The sequence below is a fragment of the Triturus cristatus genome, chromosome 12 (assembly GCF_964204655.1).
Source record: "Triturus cristatus chromosome 12, aTriCri1.1, whole genome shotgun sequence".
Taxonomy (NCBI): Eukaryota; Metazoa; Chordata; class Amphibia; order Caudata; family Salamandridae; genus Triturus; species Triturus cristatus.
Genome location: NC_140595.1, coordinates 661,778,613 through 661,792,328, shown reverse-complemented (window position 1 = coordinate 661,792,328; position 13,716 = coordinate 661,778,613). Strand labels below are relative to the sequence as shown.

The window sequence follows — 13,716 nt, the reverse complement described above, 5'->3', positions numbered from 1 at the left end:
GAACAGAGGTCCTAGTCCTCGCTCTGCCTTTCAAAGGAACTGTAAATATGCATGGCTTATTTGGCTTTGCCCGGCAGGGTGAGAATGGCGTTTGTCAGGCGTTCGTCAGGCGATCGGAAGGGGTAAGGCAATAATTTATAATTCAATGATCTTCATGATATTTTCTTGATAATATGAAAGCAGGAAAGGGAAGCTTGGCAATAAGCAATCCTAAAGCAAGGTGTGACTCCAGGGAAGAATGACTTGAAAACAACATACAGAAAGACTCATGTAAAAAGGCCCTGATGAGGCTTGAACTCATGACCCCTGGTTTACAAGACCAGTGCTCTGCCACTGAGCTACAAGGCCAGTCTGCACGCAGGATGTAAATTGCAACATGTATTCTTACTGAGGTATGAATATATCTATGATTTTGAGACTCTGTATGGAAACGTAGTTGCATATGAATGTCCACGTGCGCGCACACATTGAAGACCATGCTTAAGGCACTTTTTTTGGAAGTATGAAAAACTACATTTTCATATGAGAAAATAAGAGTTTTCGCATTCAAGACCATACCGATAGCTCTAGTTAGTATGTCTGCAATCAGTGACATATAGAGAACCCACTTATTAGAAGTGATCTGTCTCTGTGGGGCAGACATATGTTAACAGTCATTCATTTGAGACGGCCTAAACTTTAGGAGTAAGAGCTGCTTTCTTATCAATCTATTTATCCAAACTGGGTAATAAGCCAGGAGTGAGTGAAAGGCAATCCTCTGGAAACTCCATGAAAGATCTAATTTCTATTACGCACAAAATACTTCACTTTATTTGACATATTTGTTAAAATGGAACAGTCAGATGATCCCATCTAGCGGATCCTGGCTCTGTCTTGAAAGAGAGTGTAATTATACTACAAGAAATGCTGGCCATCAAAAGAGACTCTGATGGCTTTCCGACGAAGGTGGGATTCGAACCCACGCGTGCAGAGCACAATGGATTAGCAGTCCATCGCCTTAACCACTCGGCCACCTCGTCTGCCCTACAGCCCCATCTGAAACCTTGCTTCACAAAAGGTACTGAAGTGTCAATATACTGTACCTAAAAAAGAAAAAAACAGCTGAGGCAAGATCTCACATTCCACGTCTTCCCCCAATCAGGGACCTACATTTCATTTTTGGGAAATTCTTACTATGTGCTAATTACAAATATTCATAAGATTCCCCTAGACTTTGTCAGAACTGTCAAGATATAATTCTATGGGGTTTTGAATAGACAGAGCATATGTTATAGGACAATTATAGAATCTATTCCGTTTGGACTGTATTTTTAATAGTCATGATAACATGCTAGCATGTGAGTCGATCTTGCACAGTGAATGATGGAGCAGTGTCTGTCATCTACTTGGTCAGCTGTAGATGGCTCACCTGGGGAGATGTGAAAAGAGAGAGCTCCAGTGGCGCAATCGGTAAGCGCGCGGTACTTATACAGCAGTACTTGCACTGAGCCATGCCGAGGTTGTGAGTTCGAGCCTCACCTGTAGCAGCCGTGTTGATTTTCATAAACCATTTCACAAAAAGTAAAGTTTAAACTCAGAGTATGGACGGCCCTTGAGAGAGTCTTTACTTCTTATAGGATCTACGTGTCCTACTCCTCTGGGTGCCAAATATCACATATCCTCCGCGATGCTCAGTTTAAACATTCCATGATGTGCCATCTTGCATTTCATGCAAACACCACATCAGTGCATTTAAAAATACATTTGTAGAATAATAAATATGATGAAAACAGTGTTCTCACATGATAACCATAAACTGAAGAGCTGCAAAAAATGCTGTATCAGCTACTTACAATAAAAGGTGACTCGAAAAAACTAGCAAAAGAAGAGCATCATCATATTAAAGGTTCTATTCACCATCTTGAGTTGCACCATAGCAGCTTATGGTGCTTTTCTGCTCAGAGTGTGCCTCCAATCCCACATTCATTTTTAATTTCTTTGCAGTTTAAAAAACAACAATTACTGCTCGAAGTTCACTTTTCAAAACCATTCAACCTATTAAATGTATTTCTCTAACCTATGAATGTGGTCCATGTTCACTTTTCCTCATCTTCATCTCGATACTCCTTTGCCAGAAACCAGGTTCACTTCTTCATTCAACCCACCCATCCAAGGTCACCAAATCTTTGAAGCAAGTCTGCCTATTCTCCCTTTCTCTCTATGTACAAGATACCTTGTATCATTTGAATGGACAGCAGGAGAGAAGGATATTTATGGTGAGTGGGGGTGGGGTTTTGAGGAGTAACCTCATTTGCCTAAGAGCCGGGGTGTCTGGGAAAAAAAGTATTTTATGGGGGAAGACTTTCACATCTCCTTGGTGAAATTTGTAGCGCCTTATAACATCCTTTCTGTGGATGCAGATTCAGTCGGAACAGAGGTCCTAGTCCTCGCTCTGCCTTTCAAAGGAACTGTAAATATGCATGGCTTATTTGGCTTTGCCCGGCAGGGCTTGCCCGGCAGGGTGAGAATGGCGTTCGTCAGGCGTTCGTCAGGCGATCGGAAGGGGTGAGGCAATAATTTATAATTCAATGATCTTCATGATATTTTCTTGATAATATGAAAGCAGGAAAGGGAAGCTTGGCAATAAGCAATCCTAAAGCAAGGTGTGACTCCAGGGAAGAATGACTTGAAAACAACATACAGAAAGACTCATGTAAAAAGGCCCTGATGAGGCTTGAACTCATGACCCCTGGTTTACAAGACCAGTGCTCTGCCACTGAGCTACAAGGCCAGTCTGCACGCAGGATGTAAATTGCAACATGTATTCTTACTGAGGTATGAATATATCTATGATTTTGAGACTCTGTATGGAAACGTAGTTGCATATGAATGTCCACGTGCGCGCACACATTGAAGACCATGCTTAAGGCACTTTTTTTGGAAGTATGAAAAACTACATTTTCATATGAGAAAATAAGAGTTTTCGCATTCAAGACCATACCGATAGCTCTAGTTAGTATGTCTGCAATCAGTGACATATAGAGAACCCACTTATTAGAAGTGATCTGTCTCTGTGGGGCAGACATATGTTAACAGTCATTCATTTGAGACGGCCTAAACTTTAGGAGTAAGAGCTGCTTTCTTATCAATCTATTTATCCAAACTGGGTAATAAGCCAGGAGTGAGTGAAAGGCAATCCTCTGGAAACTCCATGAAAGATCTAATTTCTATTACGCACAAAATACTTCACTTTATTTGACATATTTGTTAAAATGGAACAGTCAGATGATCCCATCTAGCGGATCCTGGCTCTGTCTTGAAAGAGAGTGTAATTATACTACAAGAAATGCTGGCCATCAAAAGAGACTCTGATGGCTTTCCGACGAAGGTGGGATTCGAACCCACGCGTGCAGAGCACAATGGATTAGCAGTCCATCGCCTTAACCACTCGGCCACCTCGTCTGCCCTACAGCCCCATCTGAAACCTTGCTTCACAAAAGGTACTGAAGTGTCAATATACTGTACCTAAAAAAGAAAAAAACAGCTGAGGCAAGATCTCACATTCCACGTCTTCCCCCAATCAGGGACCTACATTTCATTTTTGGGAAATTCTTACTATGTGCTAATTACAAATATTCATAAGATTCCCCTAGACTTTGTCAGAACTGTCAAGATATAATTCTATGGGGTTTTGAATAGACAGAGCATATGTTATAGGACAATTATAGAATCTATTCCGTTTGGACTGTATTTTTAATAGTCATGATAACATGCTAGCATGTGAGTCGATCTTGCACAGTGAATGATGGAGCAGTGTCTGTCATCTACTTGGTCAGCTGTAGATGGCTCACCTGGGGAGATGTGAAAAGAGAGAGCTCCAGTGGCGCAATCGGTTAGCGCGCGGTACTTATACAGCAGTACTTGCACTGAGCCATGCCGAGGTTGTGAGTTCGAGCCTCACCTGTAGCAGCCGTGTTGATTTTCATAAACCATTTCACAAAAAGTAAAGTTTAAACTCAGAGTATGGACGCCCCTTGCTAGAGAGTCTTTACTTCTTATAGGATCTACGTGTCCTACTCCTCTGGGTGCCAAATATCACATATCCTCCGCGATGCTCAGTTTAAACATTCCATGATGTGCCATCTTGCATTTCATGCAAACACCACATCAGTGCATTTAAAAATACATTTGTAGAATAATAAATATGATGAAAACAGTGTTCTCACATGATAACCATAAACTGAAGAGCTGCAAAAAATGCTGTATCAGCTACTTACAATAAAAGGTGACTCGAAAAAACTAGCAAAAGAAGAGCATCATCATATTAAAGGTTCTATTCACCATCTTGAGTTGCACCATAGCAGCTTATGGTGCTTTTCTGCTCAGAGTGTGCCTCCAATCCCACATTCATTTTTAATTTCTTTGCAGTTTAAAAAACAACAATTACTGCTCGAAGTTCACTTTTCAAAACCATTCAACCTATTAAATGTATTTCTCTAACCTATGAATGTGGTCCATGTTCACTTTTCCTCATCTTCATCTCGATACTCCTTTGCCAGAAACCAGGTTCACTTCTTCATTCAACCCACCCATCCAAGGTCACCAAATCTTTGAAGCAAGTCTGCCTATTCTCCCTTTCTCTCTATGTACAAGATACCTTGTATCATTTGAATGGACAGCAGGAGAGAAGGATATTTATGGTGAGTGGGGGTGGGGTTTTGAGGAGTAACCTCATTTGCCTAAGAGCCGGGGTATCTGGGAAAAAAAGTATTTTATGGGGGAAGACTTTCACATCTCCTTGGTGAAATTTGTAGGGCCTTATAACATCCTTTCTGTGGATGCAGATTCAGTCGGAACAGAGGTCCTAGTCCTCGCTCTGCCTTTCAAAGGAACTGTAAATATGCATGGCTTATTTGGCTTTGCCCGGCAGGGCTTGCCCGGCAGGGTGAGAATGGCGTTTGTCAGGCGTTCGTCAGGCGATCGGAAGGGGTGAGGCAATAATTTATAATTCAATGATTTTCATGATATTTTCTTGATAATATGAAAGCAGGAAAGGGAAGCTTGGCAATAAGCAATCCTAAAGCAAGGTGTGACTCCAGGGAAGAATGACTTGAAAACAACATACAGAAAGACTCATGTAAAAAGGCCCTGATGAGGCTTGAACTCATGACCCCTGGTTTACAAGACCAGTGCTCTGCCACTGAGCTACAAGGCCAGTCTGCACGCAGGATGTAAATTGCAACATGTATTCTTACTGAGGTATGAATATATCTATGATTTTGAGACTCTGTATGGAAACGTAGTTGCATATGAATGTCCACGTGCGCGCACACATTGAAGACCATGCTTAAGGCACTTTTTTTGGAAGTATGAAAAACTACATTTTCATATGAGAAAATAAGAGTTTTCGCATTCAAGACCATACCGATAGCTCTAGTTAGTATGTCTGCAATCAGTGACATATAGAGAACCCACTTATTAGAAGTGATCTGTCTCTGTGGGGCAGACATATGTTAACAGTCATTCATTTGAGACGGCCTAAACTTTAGGAGTAAGAGCTGCTTTCTTATCAATCTATTTATCCAAACTGGTTAATAAGCCAGGAGTGAGTGAAAGGCAATCCTCTGGAAACTCCATGAAAGATCTAATTTCTATTACGCACAAAATACTTCACTTTATTTGACATATTTGTTAAAATGGAACAGTCAGATGATCCCATCTAGCGGATCCTGGCTCTGTCTTGAAAGAGAGTGTAATTATACTACAAGAAATGCTGGCCATCAAAAGAGACTCTGATGGCTTTCCGACAAAGGTGGGATTCGAACCCACGCGTGCAGAGCACAATGGATTAGCAGTCCATCGCCTTAACCACTCGGCCACCTCGTCTGCCCTACAGCCCCATCTGAAACCTTGCTTCACAAAAGGTACTGAAGTGTCAATATACTGTACCTAAAAAAGAAAAAAACAGCTGAGGCAAGATCTCACATTCCACGTCTTCCCCCAATCAGGGACCTACATTTCATTTTTGGGAAATTCTTACTATGTGCTAATTACAAATATTCATACGATTCCCCTAGACTTTGTCAGAACTGTCAAGATATAATTCTATGGGGTTTTGAATAGACAGAGCATATGTTATAGGACAATTATAGAATCTATTCCGTTTCGACTGTATTTTTAATAGTCATGATAACATGCTAGCATGTGAGTCGATCTTGCACAGTGAATGATGGAGCAGTGTCTGTCATCTACTTGGTCAGCTGTAGATGGCTCACCTGGGGAGATGTGAAAAGAGAGAGCTCCAGTGGCGCAATCGGTTAGCGCGCGGTACTTATACAGCAGTACTTGCACTGAGCCATGCCGAGGTTGTGAGTTCGAGCCTCACCTGTAGCAGCCGTGTTGATTTTCATAAACCATTTCACAAAAAGTAAAGTTTAAACTCAGAGTATGGACGGCCCTTGCTAGAGAGTCTTTACTTCTTATAGGATCTACGTGTCCTACTCCTCTGGGTGCCAAATATCACATATCCTCCGCGATGCTCAGTTTAAACATTCCATGATGTGCCATCTTGCATTTCATGCAAACACCACATCAGTGCATTTAAAAATACATTTGTAGAATAATAAATATGATGAAAACAGTGTTCTCACATGATAACCATAAACTGAAGAGCTGCAAAAAATGCTGTATCAGCTACTTACAATAAAAGGTGACTCGAAAAAACTAGCAAAAGAAGAGCATCATCATATTAAAGGTTCTATTCACCATCTTGAGTTGCACCATAGCAGCTTATGGTGCTTTTCTGCTCAGAGTGTGCCTCCAATCCCACATTCATTTTTAATTTCTTTGCAGTTTAAAAACCAACAATTACTGCTCGAAGTTCACTTTTCAAAACCATTCAATCTATTAAATGTATTTCTCTAACCTATGAATGTGGTCCATGTTCACTTTTCCTCATCTTCATCTCGATACTCCTTTCCCAGAAACCAGGTTCACTTCTTCATTCAACCCACCCATCCAAGGTCACCAAATCTTTGAAGCAAGTCTGCCTATTCTCCCTTTCTCTCTATGTACAAGATACCTTGTATCATTTGAATGGACAGCAGGAGAGAAGGATATTTATGGTGAGTGGGGGTGGGGTTTTGAGGAGTAACCTCATTTGCCTAAGAGCCGGGGTATCTGGGAAAAAAAGTATTTTATGGGGGAAGACTTTCACATCTCCTTGGTGAAATTTGTAGGGCCTTATAACATCCTTTCTGTGGATGCAGATTCAGTCGGAACAGAGGTCCTAGTCCTCGCTCTGCCTTTCAAAGGAACTGTAAATATGCATGGCTTATTTGGCTTTGCCCGGCAGGGTGAGAATGGCGTTTGTCAGGCGTTCGTCAGGCGATCGGAAGGGGTGAGGCAATAATGTATAATTCAATGATCTTCATGATATTTTCTTGATAATATGAAAGCAGGAAAGGGAAGCTTGGCAATAAGCAATCCTAAAGCAAGGTGTGACTCCAGGGAAGAATGACTTGAAAACAACATACAGAAAGACTCATGTAAAAAGGCCCTGATGAGGCTTGAACTCATGACCCCTGGTTTACAAGACCAGTGCTCTCCCACTGAGCTACAAGGCCAGTCTGCACGCAGGATGTAAATTGCAACATGTATTCTTACTGAGGTATGAATATATCTATGATTTTGAGACTCTGTATGGAAACGTAGTTGCATATGAATGTCCACGTGCGCGCACACATTGAAGACCATGCTTAAGGCACTTTTTTTGGAAGTATGAAAAACTACATTTTCATATGAGAAAATAAGAGTTTTCGCATTCAAGACCATACCGATAGCTCTAGTTAGTATGTCTGCAATCAGTGACATATAGAGAACCCACTTATTAGAAGTGATCTGTCTCTGTGGGGCAGACATATGTTAACAGTCATTCATTTGAGACGGCCTAAACTTTAGGAGTAAGAGCTGCTTTCTTATCAATCTATTTATCCAAACTGGTTAATAAGCCAGGAGTGAGTGAAAGGCAATCCTCTGGAAACTCCATGAAAGATCTAATTTCTATTACGCACAAAATACTTCACTTTATTTGACATATTTGTTAAAATGGAACAGTCAGATGATCCCATCTAGCGGATCCTGGCTCTGTCTTGAAAGAGAGTGTAATTATACTACAAGAAATGCTAGCCATCAAAAGAGACTCTGATGGCTTTCCGACAAAGGTGGGATTCGAACCCACGCGTGCAGAGCACAATGGATTAGCAGTCCATCGCCTTAACCACTCGGCCACCTCGTCTGCCCTACAGCCCCATCTGAAACCTTGCTTCACAAAAGGTACTGAAGTGTCAATATACTGTACCTAAAAAAGAAAAAAACAGCTGAGGCAAGATCTCACATTCCACGTCTTCCCCCAATCAGGGACCTACATTTCATTTTTGGGAAATTCTTACTATGTGCTAATTACAAATATTCATACGATTCCCCTAGACTTTGTCAGAACTGTCAAGATATAATTCTATGGGGTTTTGAATAGACAGAGCATATGTTATAGGACAATTATAGAATCTATTCCGTTTGGACTGTATTTTTAATAGTCATGATAACATGCTAGCATGTGAGTCGATCTTGCACAGTGAATGATGGAGCAGTGTCTGTCATCTACTTGGTCAGCTGTAGATGGCTCACCTGGGGAGATGTGAAAAGAGAGAGCTCCAGTGGCGCAATTGGTTAGCGCGCGGTACTTATACAGCAGTACTTGCACTGAGCCATGCCGAGGTTGTGAGTTCGAGCCTCACCTGTAGCAGCCGTGTTGATTTTCATAAACCATTTCACAAAAAGTAAAGTTTAAACTCAGAGTATGGACGGCCCTTGCTAGAGAGTCTTTACTTCTTATAGGATCTACGTGTCCTACTCCTCTGGGTGCCAAATATCACATATCCTCCGCGATGCTCAGTTTAAACATTCCATGATGTGCCATCTTGCATTTCATGCAAACACCACATCAGTGCATTTAAAAATACATTTGTAGAATAATAAATATGATGAAAACAGTGTTCTCACATGATAACCATAAACTGAAGAGCTGCAAAAAATGCTGTATCAGCTACTTACAATAAAAGGTGACTCGAAAAAACTAGCAAAAGAAGAGCATCATCATATTAAAGGTTCTATTCACCATCTTGAGTTGCACCATAGCAGCTTATGGTGCTTTTCTGCTCAGAGTGTGCCTCCAATCCCACATTCATTTTTAATTTCTTTGCAGTTTAAAAACCAACAATTACTGCTCGAAGTTCACTTTTCAAAACCATTCAACCTATTAAATGTATTTCTCTAACCTATGAATGTGGTCCATGCTCACTTTTCCTCATCTTCATCTCGATACTCCTTTCCCAGAAACCAGGTTCACTTCTTCATTCAACCCACCCATCCAAGGTCACCAAATCTTTGAAGCAAGTCTGCCTATTCTCCCTTTCTCTCTATGTACAAGATACCTTGTATCATTTGAATGGACAGCAGGAGAGAAGGATATTTATGGTGAGTGGGGGTGGGGTTTTGAGGAGTAACCTCATTTGCCTAAGAGCCGGGGTATCTGGGAAAAAAAGTATTTTATGGGGGAAGACTTTCACATCTCCTTGGTGAAATTTGTAGGGCCTTATAACATCCTTTCTGTGGATGCAGATTCAGTCGGAACAGAGGTCCTAGTCCTCGCTCTGCCTTTCAAAGGAACTGTAAATATGCATGGCTTATTTGGCTTTGCCCGGCAGGGTGAGAATGGCGTTTGTCAGGCGTTCGTCAGGCGATCGGAAGGGGTGAGGCAATAATGTATAATTCAATGATCTTCATGATATTTTCTTGATAATATGAAAGCAGGAAAGGGAAGCTTGGCAATAAGCAATCCTAAAGCAAGGTGTGACTCCAGGGAAGAATGACTTGAAAACAACATACAGAAAGACTCATGTAAAAAGGCCCTGATGAGGCTTGAACTCATGACCCCTGGTTTACAAGACCAGTGCTCTGCCACTGAGCTACAAGGCCAGTCTGCACGCAGGATGTAAATTGCAACATGTATTCTTACTGAGGTATGAATATATCTATGATTTTGAGACTCTGTATGGAAACGTAGTTGCATATGAATGTCCACGTGCGCGCACACATTGAAGACCATGCTTAAGGCACTTTTTTTGGAAGTATGAAAAACTACATTTTCATATGAGAAAATAAGAGTTTTCGCATTCAAGACCATACCGATAGCTCTAGTTAGTATGTCTGCAATCAGTGACATATAGAGAACCCACTTATTAGAAGTGATCTGTCTCTGTGGGGCAGACATATGTTAACAGTCATTCATTTGAGACTGCCTAAACTTTAGGAGTAAGAGCTGCTTTCTTATCAATCTATTTATCCAAACTGGTTCATAAGCCAGGAGTGAGTGAAAGGCAATCCTCTGGAAACTCCATGAAAGATCTAATTTCTATTACGCACAAAATACTTCACTTTATTTGACATATTTGTTAATATGGAACAGTCAGATGATCCCATCTAGCGGATCCTGGCTCTGTCTTGAAAGAGAGTGTAATTATACTACAAGAAATGCTGGCCATCAAAAGAGACTCTGATGGCTTTCCGACGAAGGTGGGATTCGAACCCACGCATGCAGAGCACAATGGATTAGCAGTCCATCGCCTTAACCACTCGGCCACCTCGTCTGCCCTACAGCCCCATCTGAAACCTTGCTTCACAAAAGGTACTGAAGTGTCAATATACTGTACCTAAAAAAGAAAAAAACAGCTGAGGCAAGATCTCACATTCCACGTCTTCCCCCAATCAGGGACCTACATTTCATTTTTGGGAAATTCTTACTATGTGCTAATTACAAATATTCATAAGATTCCCCTAGACTTTGTCAGAACTGTCAAGATATAATTCTATGGGGTTTTGAATAGACAGAGCATATGTTATAGGACAATTATAGAATCTATTCCGTTTGGACTGTATTTTTAATAGTCATGATAACATGCTAGCATGTGAGTCGATCTTGCACAGTGAATGATGGAGCAGTGTCTGTCATCTACTTGGTCAGCTGTAGATGGCTCACCTGGGGAGATGTGAAAAGAGAGAGCTCCAGTGGCGCAATCGGTTAGCGCGCGGTACTTATAAAGCAGTACTTGCACTGAGCCATGCCGAGGTTGTGAGTTCGAGCCTCACCTGGAGCAGCCGTGTTGTTTTTCATAAACCATTTCACAAAAAGTAAAGTTTAAACTCAGAGTATGGACGGCCCTTGCTAGAGAGTCTTTACTTCTTATAGGATCTACGTGTCCTACTCCTCTGGGTGCCAAATATCACATATCCTCCGCGATGCTCAGTTTAAACATTCCATGATGTGCCATCTTGCATTTCATGCAAACACCACATCAGTGCATTTAAAAATACATTTGTAGAATAATAAATATGATGAAAACTGTGTTCTCACATGATAACCATAAACTGAAGAGCTGCAAAAAATGCTGTATCAGCTACTTACAATAAAAGGTGACTCGAAAAAACTAGCAAAAGAAGAGCATCATCATATTAAAGGTTCTATTCACCATCTTGAGTTGCACCATAGCAGCTTATGGTGCTTTTCTGTTCAGAGTGTGCCTCCAATCCCACATTCATTTTTAATTTCTTTGCAGTTTAAAAACCAACAATTACTGCTCGAAGTTCACTTTTCAAAACCATTCAACCTATTAAATGTATTTCTCTAACCTATGAATGTGGTCCATGTTCACTTTTCCTCATCTTCATCTCGATACTCCTTTCCCAGAAACCAGGTTCACTTCTTCATTCAACCCACCCATCCAAAGTCACCAAATCTTTGAAGCAAGTCTGCCTATTCTCCCTTTCTCTCTATGTACAAGATACCTTGTATCATTTGAATGGACAGCAGGAGAGAAGGATATTTATGGTGAGTGGGGGTGGGGTTTTGAGGAGTAACCTCATTTGCCTAAGAGCCGGGGTATCTGGGAAAAAAAGTATTTTATGGGGGAAGACTTTCACATCTCCTTGGTGAAATTTGTAGGGCCTTATAACATCCTTTCTGTGGATGCAGATTCAGTCGGAACAGAGGTCCTAGTCCTCGCTCTGCCTTTCAAAGGAACTGTAAATATGCATGGCTTATTTGGCTTTGCCCGGCAGGGTGAGAATGGCGTTTGTCAGGCGTTCGTCAGGCGATCGGAAGGGGTGAGGCAATAATGTATAATTCAATGATCTTCATGATATTTTCTTGATAATATGAAAGCAGGAAAGGGAAGCTTGGCAATAAGCAATCCTAAAGCAAGGTGTGACTCCAGGGAAGAATGACTTGAAAACAACATACAGAAAGACTCATGTAAAAAGGCCCTGATGAGGCTTGAACTCATGACCCCTGGTTTACAAGACCAGTGCTCTGCCACTGAGCTACAAGGCCAGTCTGCACACAGGATGTAAATTGCAACATGTATTCTTACTGAGGTATGAATATATCTATGATTTTGAGACTCTGTATGGAAACGTAGTTGCATATGAATGTCCACGTGCGCGCACACATTGAAGACCATGCTTAAGGCACTTTTTTTGGAAGTATGAAAAACTACATTTTCATATGAGAAAATAAGAGTTTTCGCATTCAAGACCATACCGATAGCTCTAGATAGTATGTCTGCAATCAGTGACATATAGAGAACCCACTTATTAGAAGTGATCTGTCTCTGTGGGGCAGACATATGTTAACAGTCATTCATTTGAGACGGCCTAAACTTTAGGAGTAAGAGCTGCTTTCTTATCAATCTATTTATCCAAACTGGTTAATAAGCCAGGAGTGAGTGAAAGGCAATCCTCTGGAAACTCCATGAAAGATCTAATTTCTATTACGCACAAAATACTTCACTTTATTTGACATATTTGTTAAAATGGAACAGTCAGATGATCCCATCTAGCGGATCCTGGCTCTGTCTTGAAAGAGAGTGTAATTATACTACAAGAAATGCTGGCCATCAAAAGAGACTCTGATGGCTTTCCGACGAAGGTGGGATTCGAACCCACGCGTGCAGAGCACAATGGATTAGCAGTCCATCGCCTTAACCACTCGGCCACCTCGTCTGCCCTACAGCCCCATCTGAAACCTTGCTTCACAAAAGGTACTGAAGTGTCAATATACTGTACCTAAAAAAGAAAAAAACAGCTGAGGCAAGATCTCACATTCCACGTCTTCCCCCAATCAGGGACCTACATTTCATTTTTGGGAAATTCTTACTATGTGCTAATTACAAATATTCATAAGATTCCCCTAGACTTTGTCAGAACTGTCAAGATATAATTCTATGGGGTTTTGAATAGACAGAGCATATGTTATAGGACAATTATAGAATCTATTCCGTTTGGACTGTATTTTTAATAGTCATGATAACATGCTAGCATGTGAGTCGATCTTGCACAGTGAATGATGGAGCAGTGTCTGTCATCTACTTGGTCAGCTGTAGATGGCTCACCTGGGGAGATGTGAAAAGAGAGAGCTCCAGTGGCGCAATCGGTTAGCGCGCGGTACTTATACAGCAGTACTTGCACTGAGCCATGCCGAGGTTGTGAGTTCGAGCCTCACCTGTAGCAGCCGTGTTGTTTTTCATAAACCATTTCACAAAAAGTAAACTTTAAACTCAGAGTATGGACGGCCCTTGAGAGAGTCTTTACTTCTTATAGGATCTACGTGTCCTACTCCTCTGG

The 13,716-nt window shown here is 41.3% G+C and overlaps 13 non-coding genes across 13 annotated transcripts; 2 read left to right on the top strand and 11 right to left on the bottom strand.

The window, feature by feature from the left end:
• Window positions 1-276: 276 nt before the first annotated feature.
• TRNAT-UGU (transfer RNA threonine (anticodon UGU)) lies at window positions 277-348 on the bottom strand. The gene has a single exon. It is a non-coding gene; the product is annotated as a tRNA-Thr (tRNA).
• A 589-nt stretch (window positions 349-937) lies between these two features.
• Window positions 938-1,019, bottom strand: TRNAS-GCU (transfer RNA serine (anticodon GCU)). The gene has a single exon. It is a non-coding gene; the product is annotated as a tRNA-Ser (tRNA).
• A 1,679-nt stretch (window positions 1,020-2,698) lies between these two features.
• TRNAT-UGU (transfer RNA threonine (anticodon UGU)) lies at window positions 2,699-2,770 on the bottom strand. The gene has a single exon. It is a non-coding gene; the product is annotated as a tRNA-Thr (tRNA).
• Window positions 2,771-3,359: 589 nt separating this feature from the next.
• TRNAS-GCU (transfer RNA serine (anticodon GCU)) lies at window positions 3,360-3,441 on the bottom strand. The gene has a single exon. It is a non-coding gene; the product is annotated as a tRNA-Ser (tRNA).
• Window positions 3,442-5,122: 1,681 nt separating this feature from the next.
• On the bottom strand, window positions 5,123-5,194 carry TRNAT-UGU (transfer RNA threonine (anticodon UGU)). The gene has a single exon. It is a non-coding gene; the product is annotated as a tRNA-Thr (tRNA).
• A 589-nt stretch (window positions 5,195-5,783) lies between these two features.
• On the bottom strand, window positions 5,784-5,865 carry TRNAS-GCU (transfer RNA serine (anticodon GCU)). The gene has a single exon. It is a non-coding gene; the product is annotated as a tRNA-Ser (tRNA).
• A 1,667-nt stretch (window positions 5,866-7,532) lies between these two features.
• On the bottom strand, window positions 7,533-7,604 carry TRNAT-UGU (transfer RNA threonine (anticodon UGU)). Its single transcript has one exon. It is a non-coding gene; the product is annotated as a tRNA-Thr (tRNA).
• A 589-nt stretch (window positions 7,605-8,193) lies between these two features.
• TRNAS-GCU (transfer RNA serine (anticodon GCU)) lies at window positions 8,194-8,275 on the bottom strand. The gene has a single exon. It is a non-coding gene; the product is annotated as a tRNA-Ser (tRNA).
• Window positions 8,276-8,687: 412 nt separating this feature from the next.
• Window positions 8,688-8,782, top strand: TRNAI-UAU (transfer RNA isoleucine (anticodon UAU)). Its single transcript has 2 exons — window positions 8,688-8,725; window positions 8,747-8,782. It is a non-coding gene; the product is annotated as a tRNA-Ile (tRNA).
• A 1,160-nt stretch (window positions 8,783-9,942) lies between these two features.
• On the bottom strand, window positions 9,943-10,014 carry TRNAT-UGU (transfer RNA threonine (anticodon UGU)). Its single transcript has one exon. It is a non-coding gene; the product is annotated as a tRNA-Thr (tRNA).
• Window positions 10,015-11,097: 1,083 nt separating this feature from the next.
• TRNAI-UAU (transfer RNA isoleucine (anticodon UAU)) lies at window positions 11,098-11,192 on the top strand. The gene is made up of 2 exons: window positions 11,098-11,135; window positions 11,157-11,192. It is a non-coding gene; the product is annotated as a tRNA-Ile (tRNA).
• A 1,160-nt stretch (window positions 11,193-12,352) lies between these two features.
• TRNAT-UGU (transfer RNA threonine (anticodon UGU)) lies at window positions 12,353-12,424 on the bottom strand. The gene has a single exon. It is a non-coding gene; the product is annotated as a tRNA-Thr (tRNA).
• A 589-nt stretch (window positions 12,425-13,013) lies between these two features.
• On the bottom strand, window positions 13,014-13,095 carry TRNAS-GCU (transfer RNA serine (anticodon GCU)). Its single transcript has one exon. It is a non-coding gene; the product is annotated as a tRNA-Ser (tRNA).
• Window positions 13,096-13,716: the final 621 nt, after the last annotated feature.